We start from the raw sequence: 21,701 nt of genomic DNA on the forward strand, positions 1-21,701 counted from the left end.
CTTCGCTGCGATGTAGTAGGGCCTCAAAGATCGGTGCGTGGGTGCTATAGAAAATATGGTACTTGTCTGAAGGATTCCCAATTTTGTCGATTTCAGCGGACTGACGACGAACTAGAAGCATGTGCGCAACTGTGGAGGAAGCAAGAAACGGATGTGACGTAGGTGAAGGGGATTTTTAATTTAATCGCTCCTCCAGCCATTTTACTTTCGCTGCTTCCAAGCTTCCGTAAATAAAAAGAATTGAAGATTAAGCCTTTTGTAGCTATTAGTGTTACGGTAGTTGTTAGCGTTTGTATATAAGACAGTTGTACACTATTTATTTAAGCTACACTCTCTTGTAAACAAACGTATGCGCCGCAACTGGTCATCTGCTGTATTTCTCAAGCATGTGGCGTCGTAACATCTCTAGAAGTAGACCTCATTTGCATGTTAGGTGTTTTGCTGTTACCCTAGCCATGAATAAAACTCTGTCAGTTGTTTAAGTATCGAAAGTGTTAAGTTTCTTCGGTTTGGTAAATCTCAAACCCAAGGACAGGCCAGAATTTGGAATGTGTCCATGCCCTGGAATGAGTGCCATAACTCTCTCCTCTGGCTGCACACTTCCCCCACCGCCACGTCATGCTGTCTGAGCGCGAGGAGAGGGAAGAGGGGTAAACTGCGAACGCGTACACTTAAATGGCTATGTAACTATGCTGCAGATGATTTGGTTTTAAATTTTATATCTATCAACAACATAGATCACAAACAAAACAAATTTTTATCTGGTATAAATTATCGGCATGCTTACAGTTACAGACCAGTTCACAGATTATAGCACTTACGTTGCCCTGTAACAGTGACATATTTAGCTTCACAATCGGAAAAAGCCTTTCATACTCATATGTTGATAGAAATACTATATCACGTTTGCGACCTTATTATGGAGACGTGCAAAATCTATTTCCGAGAGAAACGATGTAGACCTTCTGGACAGTTTTAACGTAAAGGAATCTGACTGTTAAACGGGAATTACACTGCAGATCAATCCGTTCCATGTGCACATGCACAGAAGAGCTTGCAACTGAGTCAGCAAACGGTTTGGAAAACGGCTCTAAAAGAGCTTAGCAGTATCCTCAAAGCGTTTAGAAAACTATCTTTGTAATTCTTTCAGGGTCACAATGAATTATTCAAAGTTCACGTTTACTTTGATGCCGGTGAGCGTAGGGAACTGGACATTGTTTTTCTTTTTTTTTTTTTTTGCCAGAATTTTTCTCTTTCACAATGCGATTTGTTTGTTAAACTCATCCGCGTGAAATAAAAAAAAATGGTTCAAATGGCTCTGAGCACTATGGGACTTAACATCTATGGTCATCAGTCCCTTAGAACTTAGAACAACTTAAACCTAACTAACCTAAGGACAGCACACAACACCCAGTCATCACGAGGCAGCGCGTGAAATCAAAAATAAGGTTTTTCTCCTTACAGGGTGTTACTGTGGCCGGTATGCAGTCAAACCCACTCAAAATGTGAGTTCCAGATATTCTAATTTTTGTTCACGCTTTTCTTTTTCCTTCATAAATACAGCAATGGTGGTTTAAAAACATTCCTCTTACTTAACCAGTGTACTTAGCGGTAATATACAGTCTCCATTCTCTACGTTCAGTTCCTTCGAATACTGTTGCAACTTGCGCTGTAATAATGAAAACTGCGCTATTCGTACCACCAATTTCATCACGTGCTCCATTTCTACAAATTTGGGGCAAAATGCTTCTTGATGTACAGAACAATGAATCCCTTCTATCGATCAGTGAAATGTTTTGCTCTTTCATCATCAATTAAGTCTTCAAATTCTTTCTACACATATGTGTTCTAATGTCTTTCCATAGCAAGTTTGCGGTACCAGTCGATTATGCGACTGCATAATAGATATTGAGAATTCTCATCTTTCTCTTCTGTCACTCCCACTCATTTTTAACGGGCTCTGACGATAGACCACTAGACTGTCCCTTTTTGAGAAAACAGGTGCTGGAACTGTGAACTTCCTTTACAGCGGGAGCAAGCAGCGAAGGAGTTAACAGCGCTGACACCACCACTCCGCATAAATGAAGAATACTGTGCCGACAGAAACATACTGCACCGCAATAAGAACTGAAATATGTAGACTGAAGGGGATGACAGCTGTCAGCTACAGCGGGACATTACGCCAAATCAGCCGCGACGAACAAGACCGTCTACTGAACTGGGATTCGAACCTGGGATGTCATGCTTCCTAGGCAGGTTGTAGTGCTACAACGATGAAAATTAATATTACGACGATGTCGAACCTTATTTTCATGATTTTAAAGAAGTATTCACGATATTAAAAATGTAATTATAATTTTATTATTTTCATTTTTGTGCTCAGTGTATCAAAGTCTTTCTAGTGCACGGAATAATTAGCATTGTTTGTACTACGAAACTATATATGATTGTTAAGGGTTAAGCATGTAATAGTTCGATGTAAAAAGGAGTCTGAATTTTGTTCTCGTACTGGTCGGTAGAGAAGGAAAAGTTCCTTAATCGATGTGAAGGTATAAAGACTGTAAAAAGGAGAGAGAGAGAAGGTAAATACAATTTATTCAAAACAAATATCTCGAAGGTGTAACGCTTTGTGATTTCCTGTAACTAAAAATTGCAAGGTCTAATCTGAGCCTGTCCTGAATAACAGCGAAGAACATTTATGTTATCATATATTTTCTTCGTTTGACCACGGTTGTGATTCGCATGTTTCTTTTTGTTATGCGACGTGTTATGAATATTTTCATTTTACGCGCAAAAGTGCACACAGCTTTAGTCGAACCTGCGTCTTTCGGAAACGATGACTTTTAATCAGTACAGTTAGGCGAATACCGTGTAAATCGCAACCGTGATCGCAGAAGTGTTTCCTGGACCAAATAATTCTTATAAAATGTGTATTCTCCAAAGCGAACAGCATTGCACTATCACTGACTCGCAACAATCGAAAGAGAGAAAAAGTGCTTAAATAAAATTGCCACCTTTTAATAATTATTATGATCCCATCAATTAAAGAAATAGCAATTCAGTGGCTATCCAATCAATAAACAGAGGGGGCAGTTCAAGGTGAGTTAACCACTGTGCCATCCGGGGCACAGCGTTCACACACCTCCGCATATCATCTCGGCACGCCTCGCGGCCGATCCACATTCCCATCGAGCGCCACGTATCCCTGTCCATTTTACTCCATGTTCGCTAATCTGAGATTCCCATAGGAGATCGGATGATCTCCCGCCGCAGGTTCGAGTCCTCTCTCGGGCATAGATATGAGGGTTGTCCTTAGCTTTAAGTTAGTTTAAGTAGTGTGTAAGTCTAGAGACCGATGACCTCAGCAGTTTGGTCCCTTAGGAATTCACGCACATTTGAACAAATCGGACGTATTTGTGCATCCGCACTGAAGAAGGTTGATCCATGCCCAGCTAGGCGTATCAGTTATATGAATGAGTGGCGTCTGTTCTTTCCGGAAGTAAGTAACTGAAATGTCGCGGCTCTATCGACTGCTTATGAGAAGTACAGAGCAAAACTGACACGTGTGGAGCTTCGGCCCGCACGTCCAGGTCGCATGAAGTCTAACTCACATAATTCTTGTATCTTATATCGCTGGCACTCGGTGGAGCAGAAATAACTGACTCGGTTTCGCTGTGGTTCGTCTTTATTAAACGTACTAAAAATTATAAAATTTTCCTAACCTGCGTAGAAAATTGCTGGAATGTATTTTAAAGGTGGAAAGCTGAACACGTGCTTCTGGGGAGTTTGGATGGTAAGGCTACGTCTGAAGTGAAATTACCGTCAGAACTGGCGATCCGCGACAAGATGATGTCTCAGTTTGCGGGATAGTAAAGCGTCGACTCCAAAGCGTTTTTACTGTTAGTTCGGAAATGGTTAAACATGTCCGCCTTCTGGGCTTAATTCACAATACGCCACGGAAAGTGCTTGGTGTTGAATGGTCACATACTTGGATTTAGACGTCTTGTACGTGAAGAAGAAACGTTGTAGACAAGCGGAGTACAACAGAACTGAATCTTTTTGAAACATGTCTTATAGGGACTTGCTGAAGGGATAAAACGACTGCAGAATAACCTATTTTGGATAAAAAATGCATTTCAATTTGAGCCGCCCGCTACCCCCGCTGGGCAGCACAGGTGATTAGGATTGTGGAAAGGGCCAAATAATGTTGGGGGCAGTTTCACCTTAAAATTATAATTTATTGTAATTTAATAACACATCAAACTCCAAATCTGTCACGGCTGAAGGCCTCCACACAAGAAATCTTAAAAAATCAAGAAGGTAATTTCAAGTGACTAAAGACACGCAGTTACAATTACAAATAGAATTTTAATTGATTGAAGGCCCACAATTGATTTTCCAAAATTCAAAAATACCATATACCTTTAAGGGCAGAAGGTCGCAATATTTAAACTTAAAAGGTAATCTTAAGAATGAAGTTCCAAGCAGCTGAAAGCACACAATTAATTTTTCAAAATTTATAAAAAAACTATAACCTTAAGTCTTAAGTTTTAGGTGGCTGAAACGTACTAAAAGAAAAGACAACGCAACGACAATAACCTTTCAGTAAATATCCACTTGCCGGAATTCAAACTATCTCATACACGGCTGAAAGCCTTTAATTTACATAAAATACAGTAAAACCAAGAAATGTTTTAAATCATTGGCTATGATAGGTTATAACAGACAATTAAACACCGCTGCGAAAGACAATAAAGACAACGGCACTCAGAAGCCTCCAGGGAGTCGGTCTGCCCTCATTCACTTAGGTGAGACAAGCAATGAGCCCAACTACACTTGATCCGTCGGCAACCCAACCAAGAGGCAGCCACGGACCACCGACAGACAAAACGACTTGCTTGCCACCAATCGGTACATGATAACTCAAACACAAAATGTTACGAACGTGATTATCCACAATGAAATATGTATTAAGCTGTCAAAACTACACACCATGTTGGACAGCGACGACAGGTGAGGAAAGGACGCTGCCTGAAATTACGTTAGTGGCCAGGGTAGGTAACCGGAACACTAACGGCCACAAAGCAGAAAATTCCGCTGGTCCACTTGAATTGTAGTCAACCAATATAGTTAATTCCACCGCATGGCGGCTAAATTTCAGCAATACAAACACTCGGTGTTGCTGACAGGAAAATCTCCCCAACAGCGAACCATCGAAACGAACCACACAACATGAATGGACGTGGCTTGGGTACTTGAGACCACTACTCAACTTTGACGTCCTGCCTCGGTGAACCCGAAGCTCGTAGCGATCTGACAGCTCCACACACTCTCCGACACTGCGCAGGGTCCGCCGACGGACCCGGCCAACTGCACCGTGCGGAGATAACTTCCCTGGTCCGCAGCAACCGACCGACTGCCTGCTGGTCCGTCCGCGACTGCTGCTCCGTCGCGACTGCTCTGCCGGTGCGTCTCCGACTCACTTCCAGACACATGACGGCGGAAATACTGGCTCGGACCCTACCATGCAGAGGAAACACGCCCACGGGCTTAACGACATCCCTGCACCAGGAAAGGACCGACCCAAGTTCCACACTATGGTAATCGAAGGGCCCCAGAAGCGCTCGGAGAACCAGTTACATGTCACCCGATGAGACGACAGACAGAGGCAGTACGCCGACAACATTTAAAATAACTTGTCAAAGGAAATAACGCCAACTACACACACAAACTGACAAACACTTGCGCGAAGAACTGAACGATACCCAACAGTAACTAAGCACGCACAAAGACAAATCCGGAGTCGATTTACAAACACACGCACACACACACACACACACACACACACACACACACACACACACACACACACACAGCCGACTCATGAACGATCGGCGAGCCGATACCCAACAGTAACTAAGCACGCACGAAGACAAATCGGGAGTCGATGTACAAACACACACACACACACACACACACACACACAGCCGACTCATGAACGATCGGCGAGCCAAAACACGTCGTCCGGTAGGGCGACCAACAGACGATCCATCAAGACCCTGGGCCGGCTCAAGTGATACTTGGCGGCAATCGTCGACCGTCCTCACTGCTGCTCCAACCCAACTGCACTAGTGCCGCATTGCAGCTCCCCGACTGGCAGATCCGGACTGTGCTCCAGACGCACACCAACTGACTCGCGACCCGAACTCCTTACGAGAGACAACGACCGGCAAGTAATAGCAGTCGAGCAAAGATACTGCGAGAGGGAATATATCGATACGCGCTGCTAGCACCGCTCATGGTTAGGCAAAGCAGCAACTCAGTGACAGTAGTAATTTAAATTAACATAGTGAGGTGTAAGTACGTTAAAAACTGGGTGTAAAATACATGATGACGGGAACACGAGCCATGCACGGCTCACAATTGGTTGTAGAGGTGGGTTTGTAATGAATTAAAAGCTGTAATACCCATGTACGGTCATTTAACTCGGCTAATAGGACTTTAGAGTGGGTGTTCGAGGTGAAGCTGTAAGCTTTCTAAATAGCGACCAATGTAGTGCAGTGGTTCAGAAACTGGACCCACATTCGTAGGAACTTAATGTCAAATCCCCGTCCGGCCCTTCTGTTTTTGTCGTGTGAAATGACTTAGGCTGTCACTTGCACCTCGTGCTTACTACGCTTTATGGAGTCTGCGACACTTAATTCTTATCCTGGCAAGACAACAGCAAAACCTCTGGGAAGAAGATGGAACAAGCAAGGTGTTTCAATTATTACTATCGATGCTTTCATTCCCTTCATCCCTCATTCGATATGTAGCTGTAGTCGAATGAATGTATGGGTATTAGAAAATTAAAGTGGCTTCGTGGCGGGAAAGGAACGAATCGATAACAGAATGGAATCATTGTTTGGAGTTCAGGCATAACGAAACTTTTGCTCCTCTACTCTAGACACAACATCATTCTCGACACGATAGAAAGACCCAGGGGCTGGAGCAGACAGAAGAACGCGAAGACCCGAACGAGAAAATGGTTGTTTTCAAATTTAATGGAACTCTTCCATCCCACTGCTCTAAACATAGCGCCGTCTTCTACGTGACAGAGAGGTACGGAGCACTAGGGGGCTACAAGGACGCTAGGTCTTGAGGGGGAGGGAATCGGATATTTTCAAATCTAACAAGTTTCTGCCCTCTTTTAAATAGAAGAGCCGTCCTTATGGCAGTTTGGGGCTGCAACTGACAGAGAAATTGATTGTCTCAGACAAGGATGAAGAAGCTGCGATGGCAGCGACAGAGGTTGTTGTGTCATTTCCAGATTTAACGAGTCTCGCATTCGACCACTCCTGATGGCAGAGAGCTTTCATGAGCATCGAGCGGTGAGCAATTAGCGCTTTGGTCTGCATGGCGTCAGCATACATGCTGGTTCACCGGAGACATCTTCTTCGTCTTGGGTGGAAGGTATTGCGTCATACCAGACTTGTGATTCTTCAGCGTTTGGTTACTCTTGTTTAGATCAGTTACGTTAGGGAGGCGCTTGTTATCGTTCTCATGCCCCACAATGTGAGCCGTGCACGGCTCGCGTTTATCCCATTTATTGTTTGTCTTCTTCTATTACGGTACTGCCGCCTCGTTTTCTTATTCCATTTACTGGCGTCACTAACTTCCTGCCCTACTTGCCCGTAAGCGGCAGCAGCAGCGCGTATCGATAAGTGCACTATCGTGCCATCTCTGGAGCGACCGATAGTATTTCCAGGTCGTCGTGTGTCTGGCAAACAGTCCGGGACAGACCAGCAGCCCAGGCGGGACGCAGCAGCAGTGAAGTTGGGGACGGAGCGCCGGTGAGGAGCCGATAGCCAGTGCTCGCTGACCGCTGGTGACACACATCAACTGCCCGACGGAGGGAGATTGGAGCGGGACGACCATTGGTTGGTAGTCCGGTTGGTCGTGTCATCGGCTGACGTATATTGGGTCCTTTCACCGTTTCCGGGCTAGGAGTTGGTCGGTTGGCGTGGAGGATAGAGGAAATCTCCGCGACGTGTGGTTTGGCCAGGCCCGCTAGCTGCCTCTATGTGGTGTCGGAGTCTGTGGTGCTGTTCCCATTGCTACGAGGTTCGTGGCTCCACAGATCCTGGACATGAAAGTTGAGTTTTGACTTAATCTACCAGCAAGACACGACTGTTCACATTGTGTCGTTTGGAGTTCGTTGTCAGCTGTTGGGATATTCCTGCGAGCAACAACGTGTGTTTTCAAGCGGGCAAATTTTAGCCACCCTCCGGTGGAGTTCAACTGTACTTGGTTATTCGAATTGAAGGGCACCAGCGGAATCTTCTGCCTTGTGGCCAGCCTGCGCAAAAGGAGAGGTAAAATTGCGACAGGAGGGTCAGCACCAATACTGCTTTACGCTCTTACATCACAACACAAGTAGGAAAAGTTTGCAGTTTTATCGAAGATATTTGCGCACGATATAGAGCTGTGCCGCACCACCTCTTCTTGCTCCGGCAGAATTCTGTTGCTAACGTTTCTTCACCACTTCCAGGATTCGAACGAGCGCAATTCACAGTAAGGCTTCAGCTGCCTAACTCTTGGACGGCTCGATACGCGGCTGCTGTTCTCGCAGTGTCATGCTGGTGTGTGAACGCTCTGGGTATCAAATTTTCCACTTTAGATAAGAAGCTCTGTAAACAAGACCTATGACAAAGATGACAAGATGCTCAGATCAGTTTTCCATCGTCACTGTGATGAAGCGACTCTTATGCAACCACATAAGATAGCGAGCACCTTTATTTGTACTCATCATCACATTTAAGAAAATGTTTGCCACTACATATGAGTATCACAATTGCCAGTATTACTACTACAAGTGTAATAAGAAATGCCAAGAAAGGAAGGAAAATATATTTGCTTAACAAGAGTGATAGGGCACAAATCGCAGAATATCTGAGTGACCACCATCAAACGTTCATTTCTGAGGAAGAGGATGTGGAACAAAAATGGAAAAAATTCAGAAACATCGTCCAGTACGCCTTAGATAAGTTCGTACCGACTAAGGTCCAAAGCGAGGGGAAAGATCCACCGTGGTATAACAATCATGTACGAAAGGTACTACGGAAACAAAGAAAGCTTCATCATAGGTTTAAGAGTAGTCGAATCATAGCTGATAAGGAAAAGCTGAACGAAGCGAAAAAGAGCGTAAAGAGAGCAATGAGAGAAGCATTCAACGAATTCGAACATAAAACATTGGCAAACAATCTAAACAAGAACCCTAAAAAGTTTTGGTCATATGTAAAATCGGTAAGCGGATCTAAATCCCCTATTCAGTCACTCGTTGACCACGATGGCACCGAAACAGAGGACGACCGAAGAAAGGCAGAAATACTGAATTCAGTGTTCCGAAACTGTTTCACTGCGGAAAATCGTAACACGGTCCCTGACTTCAGCCGTCGCACGGACGCCAAAATGGAAAATATTGAAATAAACGATATCGGAATTGAAAAACAACTGCTATCACTTAGTAGCGGAAAAGCATCCGGACCAGACGAGATACCCTTAAGATTCTACAGTGATTATGCTAAAGAACTTGCCCCCTTTCTATCAGCAATTTATCGTAGATCGCTGGAAGAACGTAAAGTACCTAGCGACTGGAAGAAAGCGCAGGTCGTTCCCATTTTCAAGAAGGGTCATAAATCAGATGCGAATAATTATAGGCCTATTTCGCTTACGTCAATCTGTTGTAGAATAATGGAACATGTTTTGTGTTCTCGTATTATGACGTTCTTAGATAATACAAATCTCCTTCATCATATCCAACATGGATTCCGCAAACAGAGATCATGTGAAACTCAGCTCGCCCTATTTGCCCAAGAAATTCACAGTGCCGTAGACACTGGCGAGCAGATTGATGCCGTATTCATGGACTTCAGCAAGGCATTTGATACGGTTCCGCACTTACGTTTAGTGAAAAAAATACGAGCTTACGGAATATCGGACCAGGTTTGTGATTGAATTCAGGATTTCCTAGAAGAAAGAACACAACATGTCATTCTTAACGGTTCAAAATCTGCAGATGTAGAGGTAATTTCGGGAGTACCGCAGGGAAGCGTGATAGGACCTTTATTGTTTACAATATACATAAATGACCTAGTTGACAACATCGGTAGCTCCGTGAGGCTATTTGCAGATGACACGGTTGTCTACAAGAAAGTAGCAACATCAGAAGACTCGTACGTACTCCAGGAGGACCTGCAGAGGATTAATGCATGGTGCGACAGCTGGCAGCTTTCCCTAAACGTAGATAAATGTAATATAATGCGCATACATAGGGGCAGAAATCCATTCCAGTACGATTATGCCATAGGTGGTAAATTATTGGAAGCGGTAACGACCGTAAAATACTTAGGAGTTACTATCCGGAGCGATCTGAAGTGGAATGATCACATAAAACAAATAGTGGGAAAAGCAGGCGCCAGGTTGAGATTCATAGGAAGAATTCTAAGAAAATGTGACTCATCGACGAAAGAAGTAGCTTACAAAACGCTTGTTCGTCCGATTCTTGAGTATTGCTCATCAGTATGGGACCCTTACCAGGTTGGATTAATAGAAGAGATAGACATGATCCAGCGAAAAGCAGCGCGATTCGTCATGGGGACATTTAGTCAGCGCGAGAGCGTTACGGAGATGCTGAACAAGCTCCAGTGGCGGACACTTCAAGAAAGGCGTGACGCAATACGGAGAGGTTTATTATCGAAATTACGAGAGAGCACATTCCGGGAAGAGATGGGCAACATATTACTACCGCCCACATATATCTCGCGTAATGATCACAACGAAAAGATCCGAGAAATTAGAGCAAATACGGAGACTTACAAGCAGTCGTTCTTCCCACGCACAATTCGTGAATGGAACAGGGAAGGGGGGATCAGATAGTGGTACAATAAGTACCCTCCGCCACACACCGTAAGGTGGCTCGCGGAGTATAGATGTAGATGTAGATGTAGATGTTACATCTCATTATACATGAGTCGCAGAACGTTTGCTACATGTTTTATGCGCCGAATTATTTGGCGATCTGATTACAGCTTTGGAGACACAGGCCTGCATGTTATTTGCAGAGTAAAGATGCCGCCTGATCACCCTTATCTGTGTTTTCTAAGGTTTCCCTATTCCATTTCAGTCACATCTTATACGAATGTTAGTGAGATTAGTAGTTTTCGATACCGTTTGAGGATCACCATACCATTTCGCATAGATACGTATTTTTTCATGGAGAAGGTTTCTATGCTATCCCCTTTACTATAAATCGCCAATAGATACCACTGCAGCATATCAACTTCCATACCGTTGAATCGTTCGTAAAAATCATATCGACGCATCAATCTTCTGTACACATATCACTTACTGTCTGGAAAGAATCGCTGTGGGAGTAGCAACCACCTACCAATCAAAGAGGTGGGGCGGGGGTCAAAAATTTCTGTAGCACAAGACCGCAAATACCCAGACTGTATTCATCCATTATTTGAGGATTAGCGCTCTTAGTGACTTGCAACAAACTTGGGACATTATTTCAAACCTTTAAGAAATTTTTTCTCGCTGGTAAGCCCTACGAAATGATGAAAGGAAAAAGGTTTACCGTGCATTACATTTCCGCTGTTCATGCAGTGAAACTGTCCCATCAGGCATTACTTTTAAATTTATTAGTTCTTTAATGGTAACTGTATTGGCGACTTATTTTGCCGAAAATATCCACTTATGCCGCTAACGTACTACAAAATTATGTCATTGTACGACACATAATTCAGGAGATCTGACGTCATGAACGTCGAGCTGCGTGAAAACTAGACAGCGAAATTCGCTAGAGATATATGTGAACTACTCTGAAGAGTCAAAGAAACTGGTACACCTCTGCCTTATAACGTGTAAGCCCAAAGTGAGAACGCAGAAGTGTCGCAACACGACGTGGTATTGACTCGACTAATGTCTTGAGTAGTGCTGGATGGAAGTGACACCATGAATCCTGCAGGGCTGTCCATAAATCCGTAAGAGTACGAGGGGATGCACCTCTCTTCTAAACAGTACGTTGCAAGGCATCCCAGATACGCTCAATAATGTTCATGTCTGGCGAGTTTTGTGACTGGCGGAAGTGTTTAAACTCAGAAGAGTGTTCCTGGAGCTAGTCTGTGGCAATTCTGGACGTGTGGGGTGTCGCATTATCCTGCTGGAATTGCCCAAGTCCGTCGGCATGCTCAATGGTTCAAATGGCTCTGAGACTTAACTTCTGAGGTCGTAAGTTCCCTAGAACTTAGAACTACTTAAACCTAACTAAGGACATCACACACATCCATGCCCGAGGCAGGATTCGAACCTGCGACCGTAGCGGTAGCGCGGTTCCATACTGTAGCGCCCAGAAGCGCTCGGCCATCCCGGCCGGCCATATACAATGAACATGAATGGATGCAGATGATCAGACAGGATGCTTAAGTACGTCTCACCTGTCAGTGTCGTATCTAGACGTATCAGGGTTCCCATATCACTCGAACTGCACACGCCCCACACAATTACAGAACTCCACCAGCTTGAATATAACCTGCTGACATGCAGGATCCTTGGATTCATGAGGTTGTCCCCACATCCGTGTACTGTGTATTGTATATATTGAACTGGGCACCTAGAAACGAACGAGAAGCTTCGTTCCTGCCGCTCAGTGGTTCACAACCCCACAACAGGCTACAGCAGTACACTCACTCCACCGCCACCCCCAGACCGAACCCAGAGTTATTGTGCGGTTCGGCCCCCAGTGGACACCTCCCCCCCCCCCCCCACGCCACCATCCCCACCCCCCCCTCCCCGGGGGAATGTCTCATACCAGACGAGTGTAACCCCAAATGTTTGTGTGCTAGAGTAATTAGGCTCACGTGTGGAGACGTCTTTGCACAGCAATCGGCGACGTAGTGTAACTGAGGCGGAATAAGGGGAACCAGCCTGCATTCGCCGAGGCAGATGGAAAACCGCCTTAAAAACCGTCCACAGGCTGGCCGGCACACCGGACCTCGACACTAATCCACCGGACGGATTCGTGCCGGGGACCGGCACGCCTTTCCGCTCGGGAAGCAGCGCGTTTAACCGCGCGGCTAGCCGGGCGGGCCTCTCCATACCCGTACACGTCCATGCTCTTGATACAGTTTGAAACGAGACTCGTCCGACCAGGCAACATGTTTCCAGTCATCAACAGTCCAATAATGGTGTTGATGGGCCCAGGCGAGGCGTGAAGCTCTGTGGCGTCCAGTCATCAAGAGTACACGGGTGGGCCTTCGGCTCCAAAAGCCCATATCGATGATGTTTCATTGAATGGTTCGCACGCTGACACTTTTTGATGGCCCAGTATTGAAATCTGTAGCAATTTGCGGAAGGGTGGCACTTCTATCACGTTGAACGATTCTACTCAGTCGTCGTTGGTCCCGTTCTTGCAGGATCTTTTTCCTGCAGCAGTGATGTCGGAGATTTTATGTTTTAGCGGATTCCTGATATTCACAGTATACTCGTGGAAAAGATTCCCCACTTCATTGCTACCTCGGAGACGCTGTGTCCCATCGCTCGTGCGTCGAATATAACACCACGTTCAAACTCATTTAAATCTTGATAACGTGCCATTGTACAATCCTTTCATCATAAGAATAAACCTGATGTAAACATTGCACTATGTATTCTTCCGTGTGTGCTGGAACCTAATTGGATTTCAGTTTCTTGTGGGACTGCAGCCAAGCTGTCTCGAATACTGTCAAGTACGATAGTAAGTGTACATTTTGTGCTGTGCGTTACGCGCACATCGACTTAGCGATAATACGGGACAACAGCTTTTCCTCCGCATTTAACTTGAACAGCCCTGGCCAGTCAGCTGGTACAGCTCAAATGGTTCAAATGGCTCTGAGCACTATGGGACTTAACATCTGTGGTCATCAGTCCCCTAGAACTTAGAACTACTTACACCAAACTAACCTAAGGACATCACACACATCCATGCCAGAGGCAGGATTCGAACCTGCGACCGTAGCGGTCACGCGGTTCCAGACTGAAGCGCCTAGAACCGTACGGCTACACAGGCCGGCGCTGGTACAGCTAGTCTGCAGCGACGCGGCCAGCTGCAGCTCACAAGTAAAAAGAGATGAGCAGAGGAACAATACAGCTTCGAATGATTTTTTAAGCAGAATGAAATAATGCACCGCAAAACTCTCACAATACGCTTCTTAGACGACTAGACGAAAACCGCAACACGTTATCGTTTTTAGCTAACGTACTATTGTAATTAAAAACAAGAATGATGAAAATTCCTGTCTTAACCACAGGGTAATTTTTCTGCATACGCTGTGTGTAACGTAAGAGAGTACTGAAGGATTTCACCGTATAGTTAAATACTGAAGCCATTAAAGTTATTACTTGTACAGTCAGTCGTCTGGTAATCTCTTAGCTCCTTCCCTATCCGAAACAGATAAAAACATTCCAGTTCTGGAAGTGTCACCTGTTACGTTGATAAAGAGCCTGTCAACAACAGAATCCACGAAGCCAACCAAACGCATCATTTTCTCTTCTTTTATGACGAGCCGTTCTATACACCGCCAGCATTCGGCAGTGACGTGTGAAAAAGCTGCGTGTGTTAGTTCCAGTACGTCTGACAATTTAACAGTCGTGTTACTTCTAGGGCCAAATCCCGCAGCTTGGCTCCAGATCAGTTCTGTTGGGTTCATATTGTAATGGCACAAGAGCAAATGTAAAAATGCAGCATTTGTATGATGTGCTCGACGCTGTGAAAACGATTGTTTTTCGTGGTTCTACGATGCTTATCTATCTCTGTGGTATAAAACAATGGACATAGTCCAGATAAAGAAGATTTGGTTTTTAATTTTTGGCTTAAAAATTAAATAATGTTTCCGTAGTTTAAACAACATTTATGAACAGTCTTTCATAAAACATCGGTAGTTATGAATTTGTATTTGAAATGGAAATAGGAATTTCGGGTCCAGCATCTAATTAGAAACAAGAAGGCGTGCATTATTCATAAAAAATGATGAGTTTTATAATTACGAGATGTAGGTATTTCAAATTGAACGAGAGAAAAATGATACTCTGGAGATTTGAACTAATGCACGAATATCCGCATGTGGTTCATAGTCAATTACATTACCAACTGCGCTACACGTTCATTGTGCATTGGCTTACAACTGCAATACATTCATCGCTGGGAAAACTTCAAAGCCGATTACACAGGCCAACGAAGGAAACACTTTTTTGCTGAGAGTACCTTATTCTTATATTGTTTATGGTGGGAAATCCAAATATAATACTTAAAAAACTGTGTCACCCTCCATTTCTTCATATTTTACTGTTAAACTTATTAAATTAAGCGATTTTTTGAAGAATTTAACAGCTTTTATCCAGTTAAAATGATTTAAAGAGGAGGTGTAATGAATGTACATGACGTTGGTAGCACTGCTGAAAAACATGTTCTGGCAAAAAGGTCGATTCTATTTCCGTCCGCCATCAAACCAGTAGGGCATGGTGTAGATTTGCCGGTTCCTGAACCACCAGATGATTTAAATTCTATTCCAACAGAAGTATTTTCTGATGTACAACCTGATTTAGATGAACGAGATGGTGATGAATTGCATTGTAATACAGAAAGTCTAGAGCCCAAACTGTTTACTCAGACTAGTCTCAACGATTTGGTTAGGTCACCTTGATTACTTCCCAGACAATATGCCAGATGTTAGTGAGGAGCAAGGAGAGCGTTTACACCAGAACATTAAAGGGATGGAGAAACGCTACCAAGGCCGCTGGAACACCAACATGATGGGGGACTACTGTTGGTCACTTCACCGGGAAGATCAGCAAGCGACTCATCGAAGAAAACCTACACAAGAAGCTCCCAAGGAAAAAGAGAAAGAAAACACAAACCAATTCCAAGTGACAAGTGAAACCTCTATTAACACATATCATTGTTTTAAGTAGCTTACTGAAAAACAAACCATGCTTATGTTGTAAGAAAGCGTTTCATTAATTACCCCATTTACCGTATAGCACAGGATTTTTGTACTGTATAATGAAAAGCATATTGCTCGGAAACTATGGGTTATACAAAAGAACTAAGGCTAGGTTTAGATTCAGCTCATAAAAATCTACAAAAATCAGCTATCAAACTAAAAAAATTTTTCAAAAAAATTTTTCGTTGGCCTGTGTTATCCCCGTAAATTTATGGAAAACATTAAGAATAGTCTCTTACTCGGTACTTTTTAACCATGTTCCACGCGCGTGTTTCACTACGGAAAAGAAAGCAGCCCCAGCCATTTTCATACTGCATACTGCAATCAGAGCGCAACGCTGCAGAGGCTGTGACTGTAGACGAGTTTTGAAATAAAAACTACATAGCTAAAGCGTGATTCAGAGAAACGTTGATGGCTGTTAATACATTTGAATATCTTAAGGTTTCATTTAACGTAACTTAGTAATAATATATTTGATACATACGTAAGTAGGACCTACTTCCAAGAGAGTGACAACACCAGTGTACGTGTGCTACGGCTTCGGATCAATCATCGCGTCTTTGTTTGTTTACATCAGGTTTATTCTTACGATGAACGGATTATAGCAGCAGTAACCGACCTAACAAATGCGCCAGACACTTGTTGTCTTAGACCGCTACGGTCGCAGGTTCGAATCCTGCCTCAGGCATGGATGTTTGTGATGTCCTTAGGTTAGTTAGGTTTAACTAGTTCTAAGTTCTAGGGGACTAATGACCTCAGCAGTTGAGTCCCATAGTGCTCAGAGCCATTTTGAACTTGTTGTCTTATACAGGCGTTGCCGACCGCAGCACCGTATTCTGCCTGTTTACATATCTCTATATTTGAATGAGCATGCCTATACCAGTTTCTTTGCTGCTTCATTTTATACGCACAAACATGTGTCAAATATGTTAATCGTATGTGAAATATATGTAACATGTACGTATGCGAGCCAATCCACGGGTAAAAAGCTTCTCCAAAACTCTTGGATCGATAACAGCCAAACTTGGTGCTGTATCTGGAAAGAAACACTATAGGAGCAAGAACCAACAATTTCCAACTGGTATGGCGGTGACAAGGCGGAGAGAGAAAGTGGCAGGAGGAGGTGGATAGACAGAGAGCAGAAAGGGGGAAATTGGCGCAGGGCAAGGAGAAGATGGACAGAGAGAGGGGGGAACAGGAGATCTACTTAGAGGGGGAGGAACAGATATACAAAAGGGAAAGGAGCATCTACATCTACATCTACATTTGTACTCCACAAGCCACCCAACGGTGTGTGGCGGAGGGCACTTTACGTGCCACTGTCATTACCTCCCTTTCCTGTTCCAGTCGCGTATGGTTCTCGGGAAGAACGACTGTCTGAAAGCGTCCGTGCGCGCTCTAATCTCTCTAATTTTACATTCGTGATCTCCTCGGGAGGTATAAGTAGGGGGAAGCAATATATTCGATACCTCATCCAGAAACGCACCCTCTCGAAACCTGGCGAGCAAGCTACACCGCGATGCAGAGCGCCTCTCTTGCAGAGTCTGCCACTTGAGTTTGTTAAACATCTCCGTAACCCTATCACGGTTACCAAATAACCCTGTGACGAAACGCGCCGCTCTTCTTTGGATCTTCTCTATCTCCTCCGTCAACCCGATCTGGTACGGATCCCACACTGATGAGCAATACTCAAGTATAGGTCGAACGAGTGTTTTGCAAGCCACCTTCTTTGTTGATGGACTACATTTTCTAAGGACTCTCCCAATGAATCTCAACCTGGTACCCGCCTTACCAACAATTAATTTTATATGATCATTCCATTTCAAATCGTTCCGCACGCATACTCCCAGATATTTTACAGAAGTAACTGCTACCAGTGTTTGTTCCGCTATCATATAATCATACAATAAAGGATCCTTCTTTCTATGTATTCGCAATACATTACATTTGTCTATGTTAAGGGTCAGTTGCCACTCCCTGCACCAAGTGCCTATCCGCTGCAGATCTTCCTGCATTTCGCTACAATTTTCTAATGCTGCAACTTCTCTGTATACTACAGCATCATCCGCGAAAAGCCGCATGGGACTTCCGACACTATCTACTAGGTCATTTATATATATTGTGAAAAGCAATATCCTTGTAATGCTTTATCACTACCTCGTACTATAGCCAGTGTCAACCATGAATTACCAGGAACAAGTTCTGTGGTAGTACATGAAAAGTTAATCTTGCATCCAACAAATGTGATAGGACCAGTCAGTAGCTCTTCTTGAGAAACATTATTAGGAACAAAACTAAAAGTGTCCACTGTCTTGTACACTGGAAGTCTGCTCCTTCTTCTATACATTCTCCTCCTGTACGGCATGGCTGTGTGCTTCGTGCGGCTGCCTCGAGTCGAATGAGCATGCTGCTGCCTCAGAACAGGATGTACTTCCTGCCCCCCACCCGTACGCACAGCGCCAGCGCGCCGTATCAGTGTTGGGCAATCTTGATTTTCCAGCAACACGGTGCTAGTAATACTAGGCACCGTGTTGCGCGGCTGCCTCGCTCAGCGGCTAAGTCCGCTTCAAGGTCACACGCTTTACACAGCAGCATAAGGCAAATTCACACAGCCATGAAATAAAGAGATATAGGTCTATGGTTTTGCGCATCTGCTCGATGACCCTTCTTGAAGACTGGGACTACCTGTGCTCTTTTCCAATTATTTGGAACCTTCCGTTCCTCTAGAGTCTTGCGGTACACGGCTGTTAGAAGGGGGACAAGTTCTTTCGCGTACTCTGTGTACAATCGAATTGGTATCCTGTCAGGTCCAGTGGACTTTCCTCTGTTGAGTGATTCCAGTTGCTTTTCTATTCCTTGGACACTTATTTCGATGTCAGCCATTTTTTCGTTTGTGCGAGGATTTAGAGAAGGAACTGCAGTGCGGTCTTGGAAAAAGGTGTTTAGTATTTCAGCTTTACGCGTGTCATCCTCTGTTTCAATGCCATCATCATACCGGAGTGTCTGGATATGCTGTTTCGAGCCACTTACTGATTTAACGTAAGACCAGAACTTCCTAGGATTTTCTGTCAAGTCGGTACATAGAATTTTACTTTCGAATTCACTGAACGCTTCACGCATAGCCCTCCTTACGTTAACTTTGACATCGTATAGCTTCTGTTTGTCCGAGAGGTTTTGGCTGCGTTTAAACTTAGAGTGAAGCTCTCTTTGCTTTCGCAGTAGTTTCCAAACTTTGTTGTTGCACCTCGGTGGGTTTTTCCCGTCCCTCACAGTTTTACTCGGCACGTACCTGTCTAAAATGCATTTTACGATTGCCTTGAACTTTTTCCATAAACACTCAACATTGTCAGTGTCGGAACAGAAATTTTCGTTTTGATCTGTTAGGTAGTCTGAAATCTGCCTTCTATTACTCTTGCTAAACAGATAAACCTTCCCCCCTTTTTTTATATTCCTACTAACTTCCATATTCAAGGATGCTGCAACGGCCTTATGATCACTGATTCCCTGTTCTGTACATACAGAGTCGAAAAGTTCGGGTCTGTTTGTTATCATTAGGTCCAAGATGTTATCTCCACGAGTCGGTTCTCTGTTTAATTGCTCGAGGTAATTTTCGGATAGTGCACTCAGTATAATGTCACTCGATGCTCTGTCCCTACCACCCGTCCTAAACATCTGAGTGTCCCAGTCTATATCTGGTAAATTGAAATCTCCGCCTAAGACTATAACATGCTGAGAAAATTTATGTGAAATGTATTCCAAATTTTCTCTCAGTTGTTCTGCCACTAATGCTGCTGAGTCGGGAGGTCGGTAAAAGGAGCCAATTATTAACCTAGCTCGGTTGTTGAGTGTAACCTCCACCCATAATAATTAACAGGAACTATCCACTTCTATTTCACTACAGGATAAACTACTACTAACAGCGACGAACACTCCACCACCGGTTGCATGCAATCTATCCTTTCTTAACACCGTCTGTGCCTTTGTAAAAATTTCGGCAGAATTTATCTCTGGCTTCAACCAGCTTTCTGTACCTATAACGATTTCGGCTTCGGTGCTTTCTATCAGCGCTTGAAGTTCCGGTACTTTACCAACGCAGCTTCGACAGTTTACAATTACAATACCGATTGCTGCTTGGTCCCCGCATTTCCTGACTTTGCCCTGCACCCGTTGAGGCTGTTGCCCTTTCTGTACTTGCCCAAGGCCATCTAACCTAAAAAACCGCCCAGCCCACGCCACACAACCCCTGCTACCCGTGTAGCCGCTTGTTGCGTGTAGTGGACTCTTGACCTATCCAGCGGAACCCGAAACCCCACCACCCTATGGCGCAAGTCGAGGAATCTGCAGCCCACACGGTCGCTGAACCGTCTCAGCCTCTGATTCAGACCCTCCACTCGACTCTGTACCAAAGGTCCGCAGTCAGTCCTGTCGACGATGCTGCAGATGGTGAGCTCTGCTTTCATCCCGCTAGCGAGACTGGCAGTCTTCACCAAATCAGATAGCCGCCGGAAGCCAGAGAGGATTTCCTCAGATCCATAGCGACACACATCATTGGTGCCGAGAGAGGATTTCCTCGGATCGATAGCGACACACATCATTGGTGCCGACATGAGCGACCACCTGCAGATGAGTGCACCCTGTACCCTTCATGGCATCCGGAAGGACCCTTTCCACATCTGGAATGACTCGCCCCGGTATGCACACGGAGTGCACATTGGTTTTCTTCCCCTCTCTTGCTGCCATATCCCTAAGGGGCCCCATTACGCACCTGACGTTGGAGCTCCCAATTACCAGTAAGCCCACCCTCTGCGACCGCCCGGATCTTGCAGACTGAGGGGCAATCTCTGGAACAGGACAAACAGCCATGTCAGGCCGAATATCAGTATCAGCCTGAGACAGAGCCTGAAACCGGTTCGTCAGACAAACTGGAGAGGCCTTCCGTTCAGCCCTCCGGAATGTCTTTTGCCCCCTGCCACACCTTGAGACGACCTCCCACTCTACCACAGGTGAGGGATCAGCCTCAATGCGGGCAGTATCCCGGGCAACCACAGTTGTAGTCCGATAGGGGGATGCGTGGGACGAGCTGGCCGTCCCCGACAAACCCCCATCCGGAACCCCACAGTGATGCCCATTGGCAACAGCCTCAAGCTGTGTGACCGAAGCCAACACTGCCTGAAGCTGGGAGCGAAGGGATGCCAACTCAGCCTGCATCCGAACACAGCAGTTTCAGTCCATGCTAAAAACTGTTTTGCAAAGAACGTCTGAACTAATCTACAGACAGCGCAAACAAATCGACACAAAATTTAAACGGTTATTAAAATACAGGATTGCCTAGTAAATCCAGTAATGCTGCTACTTGCGCACTGCTCACACACTGCTCGGCGGCGGAAGGAGACTACGCGATTTTACACTATTTAGGTACTAAAACGCGATGCTACAACTCTGAAATACTATAATACGCCCGAAATTTATGAATTAGACAATGCAAGTACCAAAAACACGCAAAGAAATTAAGAATTAAACTATGTAACAAATGAGTGAGCTAGGAGTATACGACTTGCTGCTGCAGCTGCTTATCCAACGACGGCACGGAGCAGATGGCAGAGGGGGGGGGGGGGGGGGGGGAGGAGGACCAGACGTACAGAGAAAGGAAAGAGGAAGTGATGAGGGTATGGACAGAGA

This window comes from Schistocerca piceifrons, chromosome 7 (assembly GCF_021461385.2).
Source record: "Schistocerca piceifrons isolate TAMUIC-IGC-003096 chromosome 7, iqSchPice1.1, whole genome shotgun sequence".
Classification (NCBI taxonomy): domain Eukaryota; kingdom Metazoa; phylum Arthropoda; class Insecta; order Orthoptera; family Acrididae; genus Schistocerca; species Schistocerca piceifrons.